Source organism: Haliotis rufescens, unplaced genomic scaffold, assembly GCF_023055435.1.
Source record: "Haliotis rufescens isolate VD_foot unplaced genomic scaffold, xgHalRufe1.0.p SCAF_9, whole genome shotgun sequence".
NCBI classification, from domain to species: domain Eukaryota; kingdom Metazoa; phylum Mollusca; class Gastropoda; order Lepetellida; family Haliotidae; genus Haliotis; species Haliotis rufescens.
The window spans coordinates 38,426,153-38,451,174 of NW_025964383.1; the positions used below are offsets into that span (position 1 = coordinate 38,426,153).

A 25,022-nucleotide genomic window follows, 5' to 3' on the forward strand; every position below is an offset into this window, starting at 1 on the left:
TCTGGCAACTACATTCCGTGGTTGGCCAGCTTAAATCCCTACTATATTTCATTTTCTGTCATGGACACTTTTGGAGGCATATCTTTTCCTAGTACCCGATTTCATTTTCTGTCATGGACACTTTTGGAGGCATATCTTTTCCTAGTACCCGATCAGTTAACTTTGTATTCCAGTAACCAGGATATGTAACCATGGACATCATGGTTTACATGTGCAAAGTGCAAAATGCGAGTTTTCTATCCCGGACAATAACTGAGTCTCGTGCAACAAAGCTGGTCATTTTTCATCATATAGCTGAAATGACAGGTGTTCCCTTAAATATTGTTCCTCGTATATGTGATCTAGAAGCTAGATCACCTTTTGGCTTTTCTTGATATATTTGTTACTGATATTAGGAGTCAAATGCCCTCACGTATTATGTCTGTCACAACTCAAGACGTATCGGGTGTAGTATGATTATGATACATATCATCCATAGTGTAGGACATATAATTGGTAAAGGTTTGGAGTCCACAAGAATCGTCACTTGTAAGGTAGTTCTGCTTCTTTGTTCGTGTCATTGAAATGCTTTTGACACATTAAACAGTCGTAAGTCAATGTCATCATTGAGGTCAAAGCTAGAACTCAACAAGGGTTTTATGTATGGCAATGATAGATGTCATCTTTGAGGCGGAACAGCGATTCGAATTTCTGCGGGACCCATATAGACAATCAAATGGAATTCCACCAAAGGACATCATATTTGGTTAATAGCCATTTGGAATGGTTTTGAAAGACATGTCATTAATGCTGAAAGTTACACTCACTCTCAATGTAATACACTCAAGAACGTCATAAGTTTGTGATAACTCAATAAGGATTTACTGAGGGCCAAGGTCATTCCACAGGAAGTACATATAACTTGTGTAATAGTGTAGCCCAATGTGAAGCAGGAACCTGACCAGACCGTGATGACGCTCATGTTCAAGTGGAGATGTATCTCGCATTTCTCTTTCTTCTTTGATCACTGGTGGAAAACGAGCTCAAGGGTTTCGAGCTTCTAAAAACAATTCTCGACCGTGACCAATCAACCATGTTCGACGAACCTACCCCTGACTACTTCGGTGAACCTACCTTCGGGTACGGACGTCCGTAAGGTTCTCACGTTAGGTGTTTAAGCTAGAGGCATAGGACTTCCTGTTTCGATGTTTTGCATTGGGCATTGGTGTTCCCAAACCAAAAGTGTGAGTGAGTGTGAGTGAGTGAGTTAAGATTTAACGTCACATTGGCAATATTACAGCCATATCGTGATGAGATAAAGTCAGACATTTGATTACATAGAAATTCATAGAAGTTAAATACCTGTCGCCAAAGGTAAAACTAGTTTGAGAGCACATAAAAGAATGAACTATAATTCAACACAATTTGAAGACAGATTATAGATCGACAGCAACCAGTGTTAGGCCACCACACTAGGGACCGTGGGGACTTACAATACTTCAGTCATTGTCAGTTGTAACCAATATTAAGCACCAGTTAAAACTAAAAAATATTCTACTTCAAGAATATGTGACTTTGAAAGGAAGTGGAACTTATGTATCCTCTCAGGGGGACAATAATTTAACTGTACTTTAACCCCCTTCGAGGATACAGCCACTAACAATCTCAGTTGTTAATTTAATCTACCAAAATTCAACCATTTGAACACTTACAGGAGTCTTTTATCTGTTGCAAACCGAAATTGTTTCAGATTTAGTAAAAAACATAACTTTGCATTAAATCTTATTCAATTTCACAGTTACTTTAACGGCTGGCTGGTATTATGGAGTTACATTTTGGCTGGACTAACGAGTCTACGCATAGTTCAATCAAAATCGCGCACCGAAATCAAAATTCGGTTCGTAAACTGTCGTGCAGATTTCGGTCGATTGCAGGATTTGCAAAGAATGTGCACCGCCAACTCGTTGTCAGCAGATATACTCCAGATCTTATCATGTTTTTTATCAATGTGCTCACGTGATTTGATGCAGTTCGCCATGTAAGACCCGTTATATCACAATATAGATCTTGATTATCTATCAGATCGTCCTGACTTGGCGCCACCATTTTGAGCGAAGCAAATGCAAGTGATACGAGAGGTGGAATCTGATTAGTCCATATGAGAGGCTTAGACATAACTGGTAATAGCCACTGGTGGTGCTACGATCAAGCCCAGTGATTCCAGCCAAGTTCGGCAAGGGTGGAAACTGGACTTTTATTGTTAGTTAACTCTCTTGTCTCGGGAAGATGGCAGTGGTCCGATTGAAGTGTATTTTGGGAATGGTCAAATGTGACATGGTGTCAGAGACTTTGTCAACCAACCTGGCTTTCCAGCGTTCAAAACAAGTGTTGTAGCGTACATAAGGTACTGAGACATTATGTCGAGTAAAAAAAATATGTACGGTGATGTTCCCCAGTAAACTAGTAGTAGCCATGTACGGATCTGATTACAGCAGTGTCTGACCGGTTCGCACCCCGAACATCTGGTTTGTTTGGTCCATATTACTTACACTGTTGAGTTTGACGTTTACAATTACTCATATCACTTCAAACAGTGCATACTGTTAGAAAGATAACCTACTTATTTACTGTTAGATTCTGTAGATCGTAATGTTTGGAATAAGTGGTTTTGGACTGCAGACTGTCCCGTGAGACATGCCCCTCTTTACCTATCGCTATATGTCATCAAGCGGCACACAAACGTATACACAGTTCTTTGTCTAGTGTGTCTATATTTTACGTGTTAAAGCTTCAAATAACTAACGTGGGCTGAAGGAGATCCATGCAAGCCTTCGGGCTGACATGGAGGAACGGAGTCACCTCCTTCTGCTGAATGCGTCTACTTCTCAACTAAAGCCGACTCACAAATCCATTCAGCATATTTGTAACCTTATTCAATATGCAAAATGGACACCATATACGAAATTATTTGGGTGTTTAAAATTCTTATAGTTATATGAGGAGGTAATACTGTACTAAGAACTTCAGAACGCAACTAAAATGATGCTTTGGAAACTCTTTACAAGTATTCACTACATGAGTCATTGCATGAGCTCTCATCACTGCCGCCATCAGAATCACTAGATAGATCACTGTCATTATCGTCTGCTGGTGAGATTGGAGGTAAGGTAATTGTTGAAGGTAAAGCAGGCTGTGTGTAACGATCAGGCAGGTAAAGGCCAGCATCACAATGCCAACCATGACCTATTGGAGAGGGGTGACTCTTGAGATCAAAATGATTTTGCAAATATGCCAAGTAGTTTGCCCGTTTAGTGCATGATGGACCATTGTTTCATAGAAGAGGTACAGACATCGTACACCACGCTTGAAATGTTTTCCTCGGAGTGCTTGATCTACCGACCCTTCTGCAGTTACACATGCTGCCACTAACACATCAGAAATACCTGAACCCTTAAACCTCTTGTAAATTGCACAGATGAATGACATTTGGATGTGGAAGGGTGCCATGAACGGCAAAATTATGCTGAACTGAATCGCCTTCTCGCTTTTCAACTCCAGCAAGAGCAAGTAGACCGGATAATCACCTACAATGATTGCGAAAGGCATCTTTTTTTCATTAATTGACTTCGCAAGTTTGCACATCACATCATAGAGGATGGTCTTACTAGGCGGGTCAGAATATGTCATGTAGTATATTGCACGGCTCTTCTCTTGTGGTTGTGACATGTTAGCATGAAACCCTTTATAACCAGGCACTTGCTGTTCTTCTGGCTTTGTTCTTGAGAGGTCATCTTGGGCCCTGGACAGTGCATGAATAACACCACGTGTCCTCTGAGTAGATGTGTCAAAAAGAATACTGTTGTTTTCTGTCTCTGCCCTGATGGGTGGCTCTCCACGCTTAACTGTTTTGTATGGATCAATCTTCTGCATTTCACTTCCAAGTTCCTTGAGAGAGGCAGAGAGAGATGAGGCAAGTTTGGTACTTGGAACTGTACGAGTTTCATGACTCTCCAGTTCCGAATCAAAAGATTCAAAAGGTTGAACAAACATGGAGGTGGAGCTTGTAAACCACGATGAAAGAAGTAAGTATTTGCTTTATAAATTGTTATAATGGCATACGCTCTGTTATTCAATTGTGCAAAAGACGTCCAGTATATTTAGCAACCTGCATAGTTTGTTGTGGTTCTAGCTCATATAGTTTCCAAGAGATAACTCTTCAAACTTATCCGGCATGTGCGTTTCTTTTGTAGCTAAGTATACCTTATATCCTACATTGTTGGTGACCATTTTGCATATTGAGATAAATATGATCCCAAGGATATAATTAACCATTCCAATAGTTTTATCATGTTAAAATTAGTTAGATAAGACACCTCATTTGTTCTTGTAGCCCATCTAGTATTTGAGATATGATATGTTCTGTTTTTCAAGATGGCAGCCGGCGACCATCTTGGAATTCAAGGTCAGAATTGCTTCTAATGTCAAAAATAACGATTCCAATGGATTTATCACGTTCAAATTAGTGGAATTAGACACCTTATATGTGTCTGTGGCTGATATTCTTCTATAGATATACTATTTCATGCTATTCAAAATGGCGTCGACGGCCATTTTGAATTTTGCGTTCTGGCAGAGTTAGCCGTCATTTTCCAGAGGGTCATGGGGGCTAATATTTTAGGTAAACATGTCAGTTAAACAATCCATCATAAAAAAAGGTAGGAATAAAGTGGTCACGGATTCCAGGGATATGACTCTACTATGACTGACAGGGTGTAGCGCCGGGTGCGTTGACGAAACATGCTTGCAGTAAGAAGCGACCATGCTTGTCGGGAGGTCATGTTCCTAAACTAGTTGTGACTGTTTGTACACCCAGTCTGTGCTGTCCCTCTCATTCACTCGATCTTCTGCTGCCCGTCTCATTCACTCCAGTCTGTGCTGTCCCTCTCATTCACTCCAGTCTGTGCTGTCCCTCTCATTCACTCTAGTCTGTCCTACCCCTCTCATTCACTCCAGCCTGTGCTACCCCTCTCATTCACTCCAGTCTGTGCTGTCCCTCTCATTCACTCCAGTCTGTGTTGCCCGTCTCATTCACTCCAGTCTGTCCTACCCCTCTCATTCACTCCAGCATGTGCTACCCCTCTCATTCACTCCAGTCTGTGCTGTCCCTCTCATTCACTCTAGTCTGTCCTACCCCTCTCATACGCTCCAGCCTGTGCTACCCCTCTCATTCACTCAAGTCTGTCCTACCCCTCTCATTCACTCGTCTGTCCTATCCCTCTAATTCACTCCAGTCTGTGCTGTCCCTCTCATTCACTCCAGCCTGTGCTGCCCCTCTCATTCACTCCAGTATGTGCTGCCCTTCTCATTCACTCCAGTCTGTGCTGTCCCTCTCATTCACTACAGTCTGTGCTGATACTCTCATTCACTCCAGTCTTTGCTGATCCTCTCATTCACTCCAGTATGTGCTGCCCTTCTCATTCACTCCAGTCTGTGCTGATCCTCTCATTCACTCCAGCCTGTGCTGTCCCTCCCATTCACTCCAGTCTGTGCTGTCCCTCTCATTCACTACAGTCTGTGCTGTCCCTCTCATTCACTACAGTCTGTGCTGTCCCTCTCATTCACTACAGTCTGTGCTGCCCCTCTCATTCACTCCAGTATGTGCTGCCCTTCTCATTCACTCCAGTCTGTGCTGATCCTCTCATTCACTCCAGCCTGTGCTGTCCCTCCCATTCACTCCAGTCTTTGCTGATCCTCTCATTCACTCCAGTTTGTGCTGTCCCTCCCATTCTCTCCAGTCTTTGCTGCTCCTTTCATTCACTCCAGTCTGTGCTGATCCTCTCATTCTCTCCAGTCTTTGCTGCCCCTTTCATTCACTCCAGCCTGTCCTGCCCCTCTCATTCACTCCAGTCTTTGCTGCCCCTTTCATTCACTCCAGTCTGTGCTGATCCTCTCATTCACTCCAGTCTTTGCTGCCTCTCTCATTCACTTCAGCCTGTACTGCCCCTCTCATTCACTTCAGCATTTGCGACCCCTTTCATTCACTACTGTCTGTGCTGTCCCTCTCATTCACTACAGCATGTGGTGATCCTCTCATTCACTAGTCTTTGCTGAACCTCTCATTCACTACAGCATGTGCTGATCCTCTCATTTACTACAGCATGTGCTGATCCTCTCATTCACTACAGCCTGTGCTGCCCCTCTCATTCACTCCAGTCTGTGCTGTCCCTCTCATTCACTCCAGTCTGTGCTGCCCCTCTCATTCACTACAGCCTTAGCTGTCCCTCTCATTCACTACAGCATGTGGTGATCCTCTCATTTACTACAGCATGTGCTGATCCTCTCATTCACTACAGCCTGTGCTGCCCCTCCCATTCACTCCAGTTTGTGCTGTCCCTCTTATTCACTCCAGTCTGTGCTGCCCCTCTCATTCACTACAGCCTGTGCTGCCCCTCTCATTGACTACAGCCTGTGCTGCCCCTCTCATTGACTACAGTCTGTGCTGATACTATCATTCACTACAGTCTTTGCTGATCCCCTCATTTACTACAGCATGTGCTGATCCTCTCATTCACTACAGTATGTGCTGTCCCTCTCATTCACTCAAGTCTGTGCTGCCCCTCTCTTCACTCTATCCTGTGCTGTCCCTCTCATTCACTCCAGTTTGTGCTGTCCCTCTCATTCACTCCAGTCTGTGCTGCCCCTCTCATTCACTACAGCCTGTGCTGCCCCTCTCATTCACTACAGTCTGTGCTGATACTCTCATTCACTAGTCTTTGCTGATCCTCTCATTTACTACAGCATGTGCTGATCCTCTCATTCACTACAGTCTGTGCTGATCCTCTCATTCACGCCAGCCTGTGCTGTCCCTCTCATTCACTCCAGCCTGTGCTGCCCCTCTCATTCACTCCAGTTTGTGCTGTCCCTCCCATTCTCTCCAGTCTTTGCTGCCCCTTTCATTCACTCCAGTCTGTGCCGATCCTCTCATTCTCTCCAGTCTTTGCTGCCCCTTTCATTCACTCCAGCCTGTGCTGCCCCTCTCATTCACTCCAGTCTTTGCTGCCCCTTTCATTCACTCCAGTCTGTGCTGATCCTCTCATTCACTCCAGTCTTTGCTGCCTCTCTCATTCACTTCAGCCTGTACTGCCCCTCTCATTCACTTCAGCATTTGCGACCCCTCTCATTCACTACAGTCTTTGCTGAACCTCTCATTCACTACAGCATGTGCTGATCCTCTCATTTACTACAGCATGTGCTGATCCTCTCATTCACTACAGTCTTTGCTGAACCTCTCATTTACTACAGCATGTGCTGATCCTCTCATTCACTACAGCCTGTGCTGCCCCTCTCATTCACTCCAGTCTGTGCTGTCCCTCTCATTCACTCCAGTCTGTGCTGCCCCTCTCATTCACTACAGCATGTGGTGATCCTCTCATTCACTACAGTCTTTGCTGAACCTCTCATTCACTACAGCATGTGCTGATCCTCTCATTTACCACAGCATGTGCTGATCCTCTCATTCACTACAGTATGTGCTGTCCCTCTCATTCACTCCAGTCTGTGCTACCCCTCTCATTCACTCCAGTCTGTGCTGTCCCTCTCATTCACTCCAGCCTGTGCTACCCCTCTCATTCACTCCAGTCTGTGCTGTCCCTCTCATTCACTCCAGTCTGTGTTGCCCGTCTCATTCACTCCAGTCTGTCCTACCCCTCTCATTCACTCCAGCATGTGCTACCCCTCTCATTCACTCCAGTCTGTGCTGTCCCTCTCATTCACTCTAGTCTGTCCTACCCCTCTCATACGCTCCAGCCTGTGCTACCCCTCTCATTCACTCAAGTCTGTCCTATCCCTCTAATTCACTCCAGTCTGTGCTGTCCCTCTCATTCACTCCAGCCTGTGCTGCCCCTCTCATTCACTCCAGTATGTGCTGCCCTTCTCATTCACTCCAGTCTGTGCTGATCCTCTCATTCACTCCAGCCTGTGCTGTCCCTCCCATTCACTCCAGTCTTTGCTGATCCTCTCATTCACTCCAGTTTGTGCTGTCCCTCCCATTCTCTCCAGTCTTTGCTGCCCCTTTCATTCACTCCAGTCTGTGCTGATCCTCTCATTCTCTCCAGTCTTTGCTGCCCCTTTCATTCACTCCAGCCTGTCCTGCCCCTCTCATTCACTCCAGTCTTTGCTGCCCCTTTCATTCACTCCAGTCTGTGCTGATCCTCTCATTCACTCCAGTCTTTGCTGCCTCTCTCATTCACTTCAGCCTGTACTGCCCCTCTCATTCACTTCAGCATTTGCGACCCCTTTCATTCACTACTGTCTGTGCTGTCCCTCTCATTCACTACAGCATGTGGTGATCCTCTCATTCACTACAGTCTTTGCTGAACCTCTCATTCACTACAGCATGTGCTGATCCTCTCATTTACTACAGCATGTGCTGATCCTCTCATTCACTACAGCCTGTGCTGCCCCTCTCATTCACTCCAGTCTGTGCTGTCCCTCTCATTCACTCCAGTCTGTGCTGCCCCTCTCATTCACTACAGCCTTAGCTGTCCCTCTCATTCACTACAGCATGTGGTGATCCTCTCATTTACTACAGCATGTGCTGATCCTCTCATTCACTACAGCCTGTGCTGCCCCTCTCATTCACTCCAGTTTGTGCTGTCCCTCTTATTCACTCCAGTCTGTGCTGCCCCTCTCATTCACTACAGCCTGTGCTGCCCCTCTCATTGACTACAGCCTGTGCTGCCCCTCTCATTGACTACAGTCTGTGCTGATACTCTCATTCACTACAGTCTTTGCTGATCCCCTCATTTACTACAGCATGTGCTGATCCTCTCATTCACTACAGTATGTGCTGTCCCTCTCATTCACTCAAGTCTGTGCTGCCCCTCTCTTCACTCTATCCTGTGCTGTCCCTCTCATTCACTCCAGTTTGTGCTGTCCCTCTCATTCACTCCAGTCTGTGCTGCCCCTCTCATTCACTACAGCCTGTGCTGCCCCTCTCATTCACTACAGTCTGTGCTGATACTCTCATTCACTAGTCTTTGCTGATCCTCTCATTTACTACAGCATGTGCTGATCCTCTCATTCACTACAGTCTGTGCTGATCCTCTCATTCACGCCAGCCTGTGCTGTCCCTCTCATTCACTCCAGCCTGTGCTGCCCCTCTCATTCACTCCAGTTTGTGCTGTCCCTCCCATTCTCTCCAGTCTTTGCTGCCCCTTTCATTCACTCCAGTCTGTGCCGATCCTCTCATTCTCTCCAGTCTTTGCTGCCCCTTTCATTCACTCCAGCCTGTGCTGCCCCTCTCATTCACTCCAGTCTTTGCTGCCCCTTTCATTCACTCCAGTCTGTGCTGATCCTCTCATTCACTCCAGTCTTTGCTGCCTCTCTCATTCACTTCAGCCTGTACTGCCCCTCTCATTCACTTCAGCATTTGCGACCCCTCTCATCACTACTGTCTGTGCTGCCCCTCTCATTCACTACAGCATGTGGTGATCCTCTCATTCACTACAGTCTTTGCTGAACCTCTCATTCACTACAGCATGTGCTGATCCTCTCATTTACTTCAGCATGTGGTGATCCTCTCATTCACTACAGTCTTTGCTGAACCTCTCATTTACTACAGCATGTGCTGATCCTCTCATTCACTACAGCCTGTGCTGCCCCTCTCATTCACTCCAGTCTGTGCTGTCCCTCTCATTCACTCCAGTCTGTGCTGCCCCTCTCATTCACTACAGCATGTGGTGATCCTCTCATTCACTACAGTCTTTGCTGAACCTCTCATTCACTACAGCATGTGCTGATCCTCTCATTTACTACAGCATGTGCTGATCCTCTCATTCACTACAGCCTGTGCTGCCCCTCTCATTCACTCCAGTTTGTGCTGTCCCTCTTATTCACTCCAGTCTGTGCTGCCCCTCTCATTCACTACAGCCTGTGCTGCCCCTCTCATTGACTACCATCTGTGCTCATCCCCTCATTTACTACAGCATGTGCTGATCCTCTCATTCACTACAGTATGTGCTGTCCCTCTCATTCACTCCAGCCTGTGCTGCCCCTCTCATTGACTACAGTCTTTGCTCATCCCCTCATTTACTACAGCATGTGCTAATCCTCTCATTTACTACAGCATGTGCTGATCCTCTCATTCACTCCAGTCTGTGCTGTCACTCTCATTCACTCCAGTCTGTGCTGCCCCTCCCATTCACTCCAGTCTGTGCTGCCCCTCCCATTCACCCCAGTCTGTGCTGCCCCTCTCATTCACTCCAGCCTGTGCTGTCCCTCTCATTCACTCCAGTCTATGCTGCCCCTCCCATTCACTCCAGTCTGTGCTGCCCCTCCCATTCACTCCAGTCTGTGCTGCCCCTCCCATTCACCCCAGTCTGTGCTGATCCTCTCATTCACTCCAGTCTGTGCTATCCCTCTCATTCACCCCAGTCTGTGCTGTCCCTCTCATTCACTCCAGTCTGTGCTATCCCTCTCATTCACTCCAGTCTGTGCTGCCCCTCCCATTCACTCCAGCCTGTGCTGCCCCTCCCATTCACTCCAGTCTGTGCTGCCCCTCTCATTGACTCCAGTCTGTGCTATCCCTCTCATTCACTCCAGTCTGTGCTGCCCCTCCCATTCACTCCAGTCTGTGATGCCCTTCTCATTCACTCCAGTCTGTGCTGCCCCTCTCATTAACTCCAGTCTGTGCTGTCCCTCTCATTCACTCCAGTCTGTGCTGCCTCTCTCATTCACTACAGTCTGTGCTGCACCTCCCATTCACTCAAGTCTTTGCTGCCCCTCTCATTCACTCCAGTCTGTCCTACCCCTCTCATTCACTCCAGCCTGTGCTGCCCCTCTCATTCACTCCAGTCTGTGCTGCACCTCCCATTCACTCCAGTCTGTCCTACCCCTTTCTTTTACTCCAGTCTATGCTGCCCCTATCATCCACTACGGCCTGTCCTACCCCTCTCATTCACTCCAGCCTATGCTGCCCCTATCATCCACTACAGCCTGTCCTACCCCTCTCATTCACTCCAGTCTAAGCTGCACCTCCCATTCACTCCAGTCTGTGCTGTCAGTTAAACAAATCAATCATAAAAAAAGGTAGGAATAAAGTGGTCACGGATTCCAGGGATATGACTCTACTATGACTGACAGGGTGTAGCGCCGGGTGCGTTGACGAAACATGCTTGCAGTAAGAAGCGACCATGCTTGTCGGGCGGTCATGTTCCTAAACTAGTTGTGACTGTTTGTACACCCAGTCTGTGCTGCCCGTCTCATTCACTCGATCCTCTGCTGCCCGTCTCATTCACTCCAGTCTGTGCTGTCCCTCTCATTCACTCCAGTCTGTGCTGTCCCTCTCATTCACTCTAGTCTGTCCTACCCCTCTCATTCACTCCAGCCTGTGCTACCCCTCTCATTCACTCCAGTCTGTGCTGTCCCTCTCATTCACTCCAGTCTGTGTTGCCCGTCTCATTCACTCCAGTCTGTCCTACCCCACTCATTCACTCCAGCATGTGCTACCCCTCTCATTCACTCCAGCCTGTGCTGTCCCTCTCATTCACTCTAGTCTGTCCTACCCCTCTCATACGCTCCAGCCTGTGCTACCCCTCTCATTCACTCAAGTCTGTGCTGTCCCTCTCATTCACTCCAGTCTGTCCTACCCCTCTCATTCACTCGTCTGTCCTATCCCTCTCATTCACTCCAGTCTGTGCTGTCCCTCTCATTCACTCCAGTCTGTCCTACCCCTCTCATTCACTCGTCTGTCCTATCCCTCTAATTCACTCCAGTCTGTGCTGTCCCTCTCATTCACTCCAGCCTGTGCTGCCCCTCTCATTCACTCCAGTCTTTGTTGCCCCTTTCATTCACTCCAGTCTGTGCTGATCCTCTCATTCACTCAAGTCTTTGCTGCCCCTCTCATTCACTCCAGTCTGTGCTGCCCCTCTCATTCACTCCAGTCTGTGCTGCCCCTCTCATTCACTCCAGTCTGTGCTGTCCATCCCATTCACTCCAGTCTGTGCTGCACCTCCTATTCACTCTAGTCTGTGCTGTCCCTCCCATTCACTCCAGCCTGTGCTGTCCCTCCTATTCTCTCGAATATGTGCTGTCCCTCCCCTTCACTCCAGTCTGTGCTGTCCCTCCCATTCACTCCAGCCTGTGCTGTCCCTCCTATTCTCTCCAGTCTGTGCTGTCCCTCCCCTTCACTCAAGTCTGTGCTGCCCCTCTCAATCACTCCAGTCTGTGCTGTCCCTCCCATTCACTCCAGCCTGTGCTGTCCCTCCTATTCTCTCCAGTCTGTGCTGTCCTTCCCATTCACTCAAGCCTGTGCTGTCCCTCTCATTCACTCCAGCCTGTGCTGTCCTTCCTAATTCACTCCAGCCTGTGCTGTCCCTCCCATTCACTCCAGTCTTTGCTCATCCTCTCATTCACTCAAGTCTGTGCTGTCCCTCTCATTCACTCCAGTCTGTGCTGATCCTCTCATTCACTCCAGTCTGTGCTGATCCTCTCATTCACTCTAGTTTGTGCTGTCCCTCTAATTCACTCCAGTCTTTGCTGCCCCTTTCATTCACTCCAGTCTGTGCTGATCCTCTCATTCTCTCCAGTCTTTGCTGCCCCTTTCATTCACTCCAGCCTGTGCTGCCCCTCTCATTCACTCCAGTCTTTGCTGCCCCTTTCATTCACTCCAGTCTGTGCTGATCCTCTCATTCACTCCAGTCTTTGCTGCCTCTCTCATTCACTTCAGCCTGTACTGCCCCTCTCATTCACTTCAGCATTTGCGACCCCTCTCATTCACTACTGTCTGTGCTGTCCCTCTCATTCACTACAGCATGTGGTGATCCTCTCATTCACTACAGTCTTTGCTGAACCTCTCATTCACTACAGCATGTGCTGATCCTCTCATTTACTACAGCATGTGCTGATCCTCTCATTCACTACAGCCTGTGCTGCCCCTCTCATTCACTCCAGTTTGTGCTGTCCCTCTTATTCACTCCAGTCTGTGCTGCCCCTCTCATTCACTACAGCCTGTGCTGCCCCTCTCATTCACTACAGCCTGTGCTGCCTCTCTCATTCACTACAGCCTGTGCTGCCTCTCTCATTCACTACAGTCTGTGCTGATACTCTCATTCACTACAGTCTTTGCTGATCCCCTCATTTACTACAGCATGTGCTGATCCTCTCATTCACTACAGTATGTGCTGTCCCTCTCATTCACTACAGCATGTGCTGATACTCTCATTCACTCCAGTCTGTACTGCCCCTCTCAATCACTCCAGTCTGTGCTGTCCCTCTCATTCACTCCAGCCTGTGCTGCCCCTCTCATTCACTCCAGTCTGTGCTGCCGCTCTCATTCACCCCAGTCTGTGCTGCCACTCTCATTCACTCCAGTCTGTGCTGCCGCTCTCATTCACTCCAGTCTGTGCTGCCCCTCTCAATCACTCCAGTCTGTGCTGCCGCTCTCATTCACTCCAGTCTGTGCTGCCACTCTCATTCACTCCAGTCTGTGCTGCCACTCTCATTCACTCCAGCCTGTGCTGCCCCTCTCAATCACTCCAGTCTGTGCTGCCGCTCTGAATCACTCCAGCCTGTGCTACCCCTCTCATTCACTCAAGTCTGTGCTGTCCCTCTCATTCACCCCAGTCTGTCCTACCCCTCTCATTCACTCGTCTGTCCTATCCCTCTCATTCACTCCAGTCTGTGCTGTCCCTCTCATTCACTCCAATCTGTCCTACCCCTCTCATTCACTCGTCTGTCCTATCCCTCTAATTCACTCCAGTCTGTGCTGTCCCTCTCATTCACTCCAGCCTGTGCTGCCCCTCTCATTCACTCCAGTCTTTGTTGCCCCTTTCATTCACTCAAGTCTGTGCTGATCCTCTCATTCACTCAAGTCTTTGCTGCCCCTCTCATTCACTCCAGTCTGTGCTGCCCCTCTCATTCACTCCAGTCTGTGCTGTCCATCCCATTCACGCCAGTCTTTGCTGATCCTCTCATTCACTCTAGTCTGTGCTGTCCCTCCCATTCACTCCAGCCTGTCCTACCCCTCTCATTCACTCGTCTGTCCTATCCCTCTCATTCACTCCAGTCTGTGCTGTCCCTCTCATTCACTCCAATCTGTCCTACCCCTCTCATTCACTCGTCTGTCCTATCCCTCTAATTCACTCCAGTCTGTGTTGCCCCTCTCATCCACTCCAGTCTGTGCTGTCCCTCTCATTCACTCCAGCCTGTGCTGCCCCTCTCATTCACTACAGCCTGTGCTGCCCCTCTCATCCACTCCAGTCTGTGCTGTCCCTCTCATTCACTCCAGTCTTTGCTGCCCCTCTCATCCACTCCAGTTTGTGCTGTCCCTCTCATTCACTCCAGTCTGTGTTGCCCCTCTCATTAACTCCAGTCTGTGCTGCCCCTCTCATCCACTCCAGTCTGTGCTGTCCCTCTCATTCACTCCAGCCTGTGCTGCCCCTCTCATTCACTCCAGTCTGTGCTGTCCCTCTCATTCACTCTTGTCGGTGCTGTCCCTCTCATTTACTCCAGTCTGTGCTGCCCCTCTCATTCACTCCAGTCTGTGCTGTCCCTCTCATTCACTCTTGTCGGTGCTGCCCCTCTCATTCTCTCCAGTCTGTGCTGCCCCTCTCATTCACTCCAGTCTGTGCTGTCCCTCTCATTCACTCTTGTCGGTGCTGCCCCTCTCATTTACTCCAGTCTGTGCTGCCCCTCTCATCCACTCCAGTCTGTGCTGCCCCTCTCATTCACTCCAGTCTGTGTTGCCCCTCTCATTCACTCCAGTCTGTGCTGTCCCTCCCATTCACTCCATTCTGTGCTGTCCCTCCCATTCACTCCAGTCTGTGCTGCCTCTCTCATTCACTACAGTCTGTGCTGTCCCTCCCATTCACTCCAGTCTGTGCTGTCCCTCCTATTCACTCCAGTCTGTGCTGTCCCTCCCATTCACTCCAGTCTGTGCTGTCCCTCCCATTCACTCCAGTCTGTGCTACCCCTCGCATTCACTCCAGCCTGTGCTGCCCCTCTCATTCACTCCAGTTTGTGCTGTCCCTCCCATTCACTCCAGTCTGTGCTGTCCCTCCCATTCACTCCAGTCTGTGCTGTCCCTCCCATTCACTCCAGTCTGTGCTACCCCTCTCATTCACTCCAGCCTGTGCTGCCCCTCTCATTCACTCCAGTCTGTGCTGTCCCTCCCATTCACTCCAGTCTGTGTTGCCCCTCTCATTTACTCCAGACTGTGCTGCCCCTCTCATTCACTCAAGCCTGTGCTGTCCCTCTCATTCACTCCAGCCTGTGCTGTCCTTCCTAATTCACTCCAGCCTGTGCTGTCCCTCCCATTCACTCCAGTCTTTGCTCATCCTCTCATTCACTCAAGTCTGTGCTGTCCCTCTCATTCACTCCAGTCTGTGCTGATCCTCTCATTCACTCCAGTCTGTGCTGATCCTCTCATTCACTCCAGTTTGTGCTGTCCCTCTAATTCACTCCAGTCTTTGCTGCCCCTTTCATTCACTCCAGTCTGTGCTGATCCTCTCATTCTCTCCAGTCTTTGCTGCCCCTTTCATTCACTCCAGCCTGTGCTGCCCCTCTCATTCACTCCAGTCTTTGCTGCCCCTTTCATTCACTCCAGTCTGTGCTGATCCTCTCATTCACTCCAGTCTTTGCTGCCTCTCTCATTCACTTCAGCCTGTACTGCCCCTCTCATTCACTTCAGCATTTGCGACCCCTCTCATTCACTACTGTCTGTGCTGTCCCTCTCATTCACTACAGCATGTGGTGATCCTCTCATTCACTACAGTCTTTGCTGAACCTCTCATTCACTACAGCATGTGCTGATCCTCTCATTTACTACAGCATGTGCTGATCCTCTCATTCACTACAGCCTGTGCTGCCCCTCTCATTCACTCCAGTTTGTGCTGTCCCTCTTATTCACTCCAGTCTGTGCTGCCCCTCTCATTCACTACAGCCTGTGCTGCCCCTCTCATTCACTACAGCCTGTGCTGCCTCTCTCATTCACTACAGCCTGTGCTGCCTCTCTCATTCACTACAGTCTGTGCTGATACTCTCATTCACTACAGTCTTTGCTGATCCCCTCATTTACTACAGCATGTGCTGATCCTCTCATTCACTACAGTATGTGCTGTCCCTCTCATTCACTACAGCATGTGCTGTCCCTCTCATTCACTCCAGCCTGTGCTGCCCCTCTCATTCACTCCAGTCTGTGCTGCCGCTCTCATTCACCCCAGTCTGTGCTGCCACTCTCATTCACTCCAGTCTGTGCTGCCGCTCTCATTCACTCCAGTCTGTGCTGCCCCTCTCAATCACTCCAGTCTGTGCTGCCGCTCTCATTCACTCCAGTCTGTGCTGCCACTCTCATTCACTCCAGTCTGTGCTGCCACTCTCATTCACTCCAGCCTGTGCTGCCCCTCTCAATCACTCCAGTCTGTGCTGCCGCTCTGAATCACTCCAGCCTGTGCTACCCCTCTCATTCACTCAAGTCTGTGCTGTCCCTCTCATTCACCCCAGTCTGTCCTACCCCTCTCATTCACTCGTCTGTCCTATCCCTCTCATTCACTCCAGTCTGTGCTGTCCCTCTCATTCACTCCAATCTGTCCTACCCCTCTCATTCACTCGTCTGTCCTATCCCTCTAATTCACTCCAGTCTGTGCTGTCCCTCTCATTCACTCCAGCCTGTGCTGCCCCTCTCATTCACTCCAGTCTTTGTTGCCCCTTTCATTCACTCAAGTCTGTGCTGATCCTCTCATTCACTCAAGTCTTTGCTGCCCCTCTCATTCACTCCAGTCTGTGCTGCCCCTCTCATTCACTCCAGTCTGTGCTGTCCATCCCATTCACGCCAGTCTTTGCTGATCCTCTCATTCACTCTAGTCTGTGCTGTCCCTCCCATTCACTCCAGCCTGTCCTACCCCTCTCATTCACTCGTCTGTCCTATCCCTCTCATTCACTCCAGTCTGTGCTGTCCCTCTCATTCACTCCAATCTGTCCTACCCCTCTCATTCACTCGTCTGTCCTATCCCTCTAATTCACTCCAGTCTGTGTTGCCCCTCTCATCCACTCCAGTCTGTGCTGTCCCTCTCATTCACTCCAGCCTGTGCTGCCCCTCTCATTCACTACAGCCTGTGCTGCCCCTCTCATCCACTCCAGTCTGTGCTGTCCCTCTCATTCACTCCAGTCTTTGCTGCCCCTCTCATCCACTCCAGTTTGTGCTGTCCCTCTCATTCACTCCAGTCTGTGTTGCCCCTCTCATTAACTCCAGTCTGTGCTGCCCCTCTCATCCACTCCAGTCTGTGCTGTCCCTCTCATTCACTCCAGCCTGTGCTGCCCCTCTCATTCACTCCAGTCTGTGCTGTCCCTCTCATTCACTCTTGTCGGTGCTGTCCCTCTCATTTACTCCAGTCTGTGCTGCCCCTCTCATTCACTCCAGTCTGTGCTGTCCCTCTCATTCACTCTTGTCGGTGCTGCCCCTCTCATTCTCTCCAGTCTGTGCTGCCCCTCTCATTCACTCCAGTCTGTGCTGTCCCTCTCATTCACTCTTGTCGGTGCTGCCCCTCTCATTTACTCCAGTCTGTGCTGCCCCTCTCATCCACTCCAGTCTGTGCTGCCCCTCTCATTCACTCCAGTCTGTGTTGCCCCTCTCATTCACTCCAGTCTGTGCTGTCCCTCCCATTCACTCCATTCTGTGCTGTCCCTCCCATTCACTCCAGTCTGTGCTGCCTCTCTCATTCACTACAGTCTGTGCTGTCCCTCCCATTCACTCCAGTCTGTGCTGTCCCTCCTATTCACTCCAGTCTGTGCTGTCCCTCCCATTCACTCCAGTCTGTGCTGTCCCTCCCATTCACTCCAGTCTGTGCTACCCCTCGCATTCACTCCAGCCTGTGCTGCCCCTCTCATTCACTCCAGTTTGTGCTGTCCCTCCCATTCACTCCAGTCTGTGCTGTCCCTCCCATTCACTCCAGTCTGTGCTGTCCCTCCCATTCACTCCAGTCTGTGCTACCCCTCTCATTCACTCCAGCCTGTGCTGCCCCTCTCATTCACTCCAGTCTGTGCTGTCCCTCCCATTCACTCCAGTCTGTGTTGCCCCTCTCATTTACTCCAGACTGTGCTGCCCCTCTCATTCACTCCAGTCTGTGCTGTCCCTCCCATTCACTCCAGTCTGTGCTGCACCTCATTCACTCCAGTCTGTGCTGTCCCTCCCATTCACTCCAGTCTGTGCTGCCTCTCTCATTCACTCCAGTCTGTGCTGTCCCTCCCCTTCACTCCAGTCTGTGCTGATCCTCTCATTCACTCCAGTCTTTGCTGCCCCTCTCATTCACTCCAGTCTGTGCTGCCCCTCTCATTCACTCCAGTCTGTGCTGCCCCTCTCATTCACTCCAGCCTGTGCTGCCCCTCTCATTCACTCCAGTCTGTGCTGTCCTTCCCATTCACTCCAGCCTGTGCTGTCCCTCTCATTCACTCAAGCCTGTGCTGTCCCTCCCATTCATTCCAGCCTGTGCTGTCCCTCTCATTCACTCCAGCCTGTGCTGTCCCTCCCATTCACTCCAGTCTTTGCTGATCCTCTCATTCACTCCAGCCTGTGCTGTCCCTCCCATTCACTCCAGTCTGTGCTGTCCTTCTCATTCACTCCAGTCTGTGCTGCCCCTCTCATTAACTACAGTCTGTGCTGATATTCTCATTCACTACAGTCTTTGCTGATCCTCTCATTCACTCCAGTCTGTGCTGATCCTCTCATTCACTCCAGCCTGTGCTGTCCCTCCCATTCACTCCAGTCTGTGCTGTCCCTCTCATTCACTCCAGTCTGTGCTGCCCCTCTCATTAACTACAGTCTGTGCTGATATTCTCATTCACTACAGTCTTTGCTGATCCTCTCATTTACTACAGCATGTGCTGATCCTCTCATTCACTACAGCCTGTGTTGCCCCTCTCATTCACTACAGTCTGTGCTGATACTCTCATTCACTACAGTCTTTGCTGATCCTCTCATTTACTACAGCATGTGCTGATCCTCCCATTCACTACAGCCTGTGCTGATCCTCTCATTCACTCCAACCTGTGCTGCCCCTCTCATCCACTACAGCATGTGCTGCCCCTCTCATTCACTACATTCTGTGCTGCCTCTCTCATTCACTACAGCATGTGCTGTCCCTCTCATTCACTCCTTTCAGCATGTGCTGCCCCTCTCATTCACTCCAGTCTGTACTGCCTCTCTCATTCACTACATTCTGTGCTGCCCCTATCATTCACTCCAGTCTGTGCTGTCCCTCTCATTCACTACCGTCTGTGCTGTCCCTCTCATTCACTACAGTCTGTGCTGTCCCTCTCATTCACTCAAGTCTGTGCTACCCCTCTCTTCACTCCAGCATGTGCTGCCCCTCCTATTCACTCCAGCCTGTGCTGCCCCTCCTATTCACTACAGCCTGTGCTGCCCCTCCTATTCACTACAGCCTTAGCTGTCCCTCTCATTCACTCCAGTCTGTGCTGTCCCTCTCATTCACTCCAGTCTGTGCTGCCCCTCTCATTCACTACAGCCTGTGCTGCCCCTCTAATTGACTACAGTCTGTGCTGATACTCTCATTCACTACAGTCTTTGCTGATCCTCTCATTTACTACAGCATGTGCTGATCCTCTCATTCACTACAGTCTTTGCTGAACCTCTCATACACTTCAGCCTGTACTGCTCCTCTCATTCAGTTCAGCATTTGCGACCCCTCTCATTCACTACTGTCTGTGCTGTCCCTCTCATTCACTACAGCATGTGGTGATCCTCTCATTCACTACAGTCTTTGCTGAACCTCTCATTCACTACAGCATGTGCTGATACTCTCATTTACTACAGCATGTGCTGATCCTCTCATTCACTACAGCCTGTGCTGCCCCTCTCATTCACTCCAGTCTGTGCTGTCCCTCTCATTCACTCCAGTCTGTGCTGTCCCTCTCATTCACTCCAGTCTGTGCTGCCCCTCTCATTCACTACAGCCTTAGCTGTCCCTCTCATTCACTCCAGTCTGTGCTGCCCCTCTCAATCACTCCAGTCTGTGCTGCCCCTCTCAATCACTCCAGTCTGTGCTGCCCCTCTCAATCACTCTAGTCGAGTTGATGTATGAGCTGGAGTCAAATACGAATATTATTGCAGTTAGCTGGTGGACAAGGGTGCCAAGCAAACCGTTACAGCAAAAGAATACTTTTCGGAATCATCTGCATATTGAACTCCAATGGTTATGACATGTTCAGTAAAACCACCGTACTGCCACTTATGTCGTTCTGGATTGGCCTTGAGCTCCCCCCTGTGACAAAATGAGCGTGTTTAAGCTTTGTCGTATTTTTCAAATTTCATTCACTACAGCATGTGGTGATCCTCTCATTCACTACAGTCTTTGCTGAACCTCTCATTCACTACAGCATGTGCTGATCCTCTCATTTACTACAGCATGTGCTGATCCTCTCATTCACTACAGCCTGTGCTGCCCCTCTCATTCACAGCAGCCTTAGCTGTCCCTCTCATTCACTCCAGTCTGTGCTGCACCTCTCATTCACTACAGCCTGAGCTGCCCCTCTCATTGACTACAGTCTGTGCTGATACTCTCATTCACTACAGTCTTTGCTGATCCTCTCATTTACTACAGCATGTGCTGATCCTCTCATTCACTACAGCCTGTGCTGCCCCTCTCATTCACTACAGCCTGTGCTGCCCCTCTCATTGACAACAGTCTGTGCTGATCCTCTCATTCACTACATTCTGTGCTGCCTCTCTCATTCACCCCAGCCTGTAGTGCCCCTCTCATTCACTTCAGCATTTGCGACCCCTCTCATTCACTACTGTCTGTGCTGTCCCTCTCATTCACTACAGCATGTGGTGGTCCTCTCATTCAGTACAGTCTTTGCTGAACCTCTCATTCACTACAGCATGTGCTGATCCTCTCATTTACTACAGCATGTGCTGATCCTCTCATTCACTACAGCCTGTGCTGCCCCTCTCATTCACTCCAGTCTGTGCTGTCCCTCTCATTCACTCCAGTCTGTGCTGCCCCTCTCATTCACTCCAGCCTGTGCTGCCCCTCTCATTCACTCCAGTCTGTGGTGCCGCTCTCATTCACTCCAGTCTGTGCTGCCACTCTCATTCACTCCAGTCTGTGCTGCCGCTCTCATTCACTCCAGTCTGTGCTGCCCCTCTCAATCACTCCAGTCTGTGCTGCCCCTCTCAATCACTCCAGTCTGTGCTGCCCCTCTCAATCACTCTAGTCGAGTTGATGTATGAGCTGGAGTCAAATACGAATATTATTGCAGTTAGCTGGTGGACAAGGGTGCCAAGCAAACCGTTACAGCAAAAGAATACTTTTCGGAATCATCTGCATATTGAACTCCAATGGTTATGACATGTTCAGTAAAACCACCGTACTGCCACTTATGTCGTTCTGGATTGGCCTTGAGCTCCCCCCTGTGACAAAATGAGCGTGTTTAAGCTTTGTCGTATTTTTCAAATTTCTTTATGTGTTGTGCATCTTCATGAAACCACCTTCCATTAAACCATACACTCCATAAATATTGAAAAGCCTTTAACGTATAGTATTATTCCTGCATTAATAGTTTTCATTAAATAAATGCTTCAAATTGTTTAAAACAGGGAGGGCTAGAAGAACTGTGACAAGAAAAGTTAAGATTGATAGAAATGCAGGGTGTATTCGGGAAGGTATCAAACTCCCGAATACTGCGCCTATTGCAGTAACGTTCCTGCCATGCCGTCTGTGTTCTATTGATCAACATGCAGGTGAAATGGTTTCTTTGTACTTTGGAAATTCTATTATGTATTGGGTCTTCATGAAACTACATTAAACCATATACTCCATACAAAGATATACCTCTTAAACGTATATTTTGTCTGCAAATATTTTTTTAAATCGTATGAAGCGAGAAGACCAAGAAGTGTGACAAGAAAACAACATTGATAAGTATTCAGGACGTGGTCAGGAAGGTATGAAATTTGCTACACTTTGCATCTATAGCAGTAACATTCTTGTTATATCCAGGATGTTTTTTCAGTCGACTTTGATCTTTCTGTCCCCTGTTGTATCAGTATAACTTGATTCATTCACAAAAAAGTAATGTAGGAGGCCATAAACAAGATGTAGGAAACAAAAAATGGCTAAAAATGTATATTCATCTAAAGTTTCATGTGTGTCAAGAGAAAACAACGAGACATTCTTCATCTTCTGTTCTTCCCTATAACATCCACCAGGTACGATATTTTCATTATCACAGTAAGTGTCCTGAAAAGGTCATGGTGTGGCATATCATGTTGACAAGCGACGGATCATATTTGGTATATCCCTTGTCTGCAATACAACTCAAACTGGCCTTTGAAGCAAAACATTGATTGGAGAGTTTAGTTGTAAGCAGTATGCAGTATGCAGAAATGTGAACTTAATGTAAATGATGTAAGGTACAACATCTATTGAAACTAAATACTTTATGTTCATATCTACCTTTTGAAAATGCAAGACAAAACATACAACTTATAAAAAACGCATCGCATTTGTTTCGAATCTTGGGTTTCATGACATTGTTGGTCCTTTTAGTATAATGTCGGAGCAATCCTGGTTAGACTAGTGATACTTAGGACAAGTTCAAGTCTCTCTCTTGTCTCTCTCTGACAGATTATTTGGTGTTAAGATATAAACATCTGATGCAGTTGTATCTGGCGCATGTGGAAGGTTCATTATAAATATACGCACATGTTACAGTCTTAAGAATGTAGCTAAGGGTAACAAATACACAAATATCCAAGAAAATTTAAGCATTTGTTGTTTCTCTTCGACAACAATGAAAAAAAAGGATCAACGAGTAAGAATTTGATATGGATGTCAAAGCCCAAATATAGATTTTCTGAAATGTTTGTTGATACTTGTAGTCCAAGACTCATATATATGTATACACAAAAATAACACTTCATTACCATTATCTTTTGAAATGAGATTGCATTTGCCTGATTTAGATTCTCATCACGAGCACTGACTACCGAAACAGGAAGACGCATCAAAATCACGGAGGAATGTAGACAGTGTCAAATGTGTAATTTACAGTTCGTAGAAGGCGAGTATCACCTTGTAACAAATGTTATATTTGGGATAACACATTCTTGGTAAAGTACAGATTCTTGTACTTTTTTGGGTTGAGTCCCGTCCGGGTTTCGAACCCACAAAGTGTTATCCCAAATATAACATTTGTTTTGACCACTTTCTAAATGGCATTGTGTATGAGTAGCACCTTGTTCCCATACGCCCATTTTATAAACGCCTCCGCTCCGTTTGTAAATACCCAGCTCCAATAATGTGCCAATATTCCAAGTTTCTTTAAGTTTAATGTATAATTGTGCTCAATAGCTTATGTATTTCAGGCAAAAAGAGTAAAAAAAATGACGTGACGTGATATAGAAAATGAACATGATTTCTGTACATCTACTATCTCACTGATTTGTACGATAGGTCTGTGGCCTGTCAGTATTTCTAAATAAAGACTTGACTTGAAATATACCTCAGAGGTTTAAACAAGGTAGGATACTCATTTCCTCAACAGCGACGTCAAAACCGACACGACTGTTTATCCCTGAAGATAATACGCGCTATTGCGTTGTTATAAGGACATGTTTGGGTTGACTGAATCTGGGTTGACCCCACAGCACATGTAGTTGCTGTCGCGGAATGCGGTGTGCATTTTATTGGCATACCGCTCTAGGATAGACGGAACATGGAGCAAACATTATAATGATGTAATCAGGCATTTCATTCCTGATTTTGATCAAAATCAAAATCGAAAGATGATTCTAATTTTTGTATGAAGACAACTTTGTTTATCAGTAGTTATTGTGAATTTGCTCTGTTTGTTGTCCAATGGAGTTTACTGAGAATGTTTTGATGTACTTGTTAGTATTGTTTAAAGAATCTGACCTTTTCAAGAGACAAATGTGCAAATCCATTCCTTCTATTTAGGAGATAAATATTTCGTTTTGTAAGATTTGCGTGATGTTATGCTGAATGGATGTACGGAAATTTCATTTGAACACGACGCTGTAAGGCAGAGTGTTCAAATGAAATTGTTTCGTAAATCTTACAAAACGTCAGCAAATCTTACAAAACGAAATATTTATCGACATTGTAACATGAAAGTTAATTAAAATCGATACTTAGGAGGAACTAATTTACTGTGCGCATGACACAACAAAAATGTCGTTTGCAATACGTCTCCTCGTGCTCATCTTCAAAAAGATGCATGGCGTTTGGTGCCGCGAAACCGATCAATGGTTTCGAGGTACTCCAATAATGATGGTTCATTTTACGAAAGGGGTGGTCACATGTTCAAGCCCATTTCTCAGAAAATAAACAAATATCACAAATTCAATTCTTTATCACAGTTCCTCATCTTACTTGTAATTTGTAGTTATGCGTATCTATAAAATACAAATAATCAAAATTAGAAAATACGTACATACTGTTTGGCCCCTATACAAGATAGTGTGAACTTGCCTGAAACTGAGGTGGTGACAAGAGACGTCAAACATGTGCGAGATTTTAGACATGCAGCTTAGCTGGGATGGAGAAAGTTGTTTACTGTTACAGTGGAGTTGCATATGTGAAAGAGACTTTGGGAATTAGCAGAAGAATTAACCTGGAAGTTATTCACGGGAGCAGTGGACAGTGGCAGGATATTTGTATCTTGGACAGGTACCAAATTACGTTCGTTAGCGAGTCCCTGAAGAATGTTCGAATAATGTCGTTTTTGAGCCGAGGCTCGAGTCAATGGAATGCGACTTCAACGATTCATCGGTTTTTGGCCGGTAATTTTGCAAATCTCGCGATTTTCAATTACTGCGTTTGACAGCAAAGTGACGGCAGTTGCCCGAAGACAATGGTTTGTATACACTTTGAGACCAGCGTTGGTAGAAATTTCTTTCATCATGTTGCCAATGACATTTACACCAACTGGCCTCGTGGTGTACCATTCGGTGTCCTCGACGTGGACTCATCTCTTGGAAGCCTGGTAAAAAGCACCAATGTTTGGAT

General features: G+C 47.5%; 1 protein-coding gene across 1 annotated transcript in view; it reads right to left on the reverse strand.

Moving 5' to 3' along the window:
• LOC124139555 overlaps nt 1-25,022 on the reverse strand; it is a 95,634-nt gene that overhangs the window by 5,259 nt on the left and 65,353 nt on the right. The window lies entirely within an intron of this gene.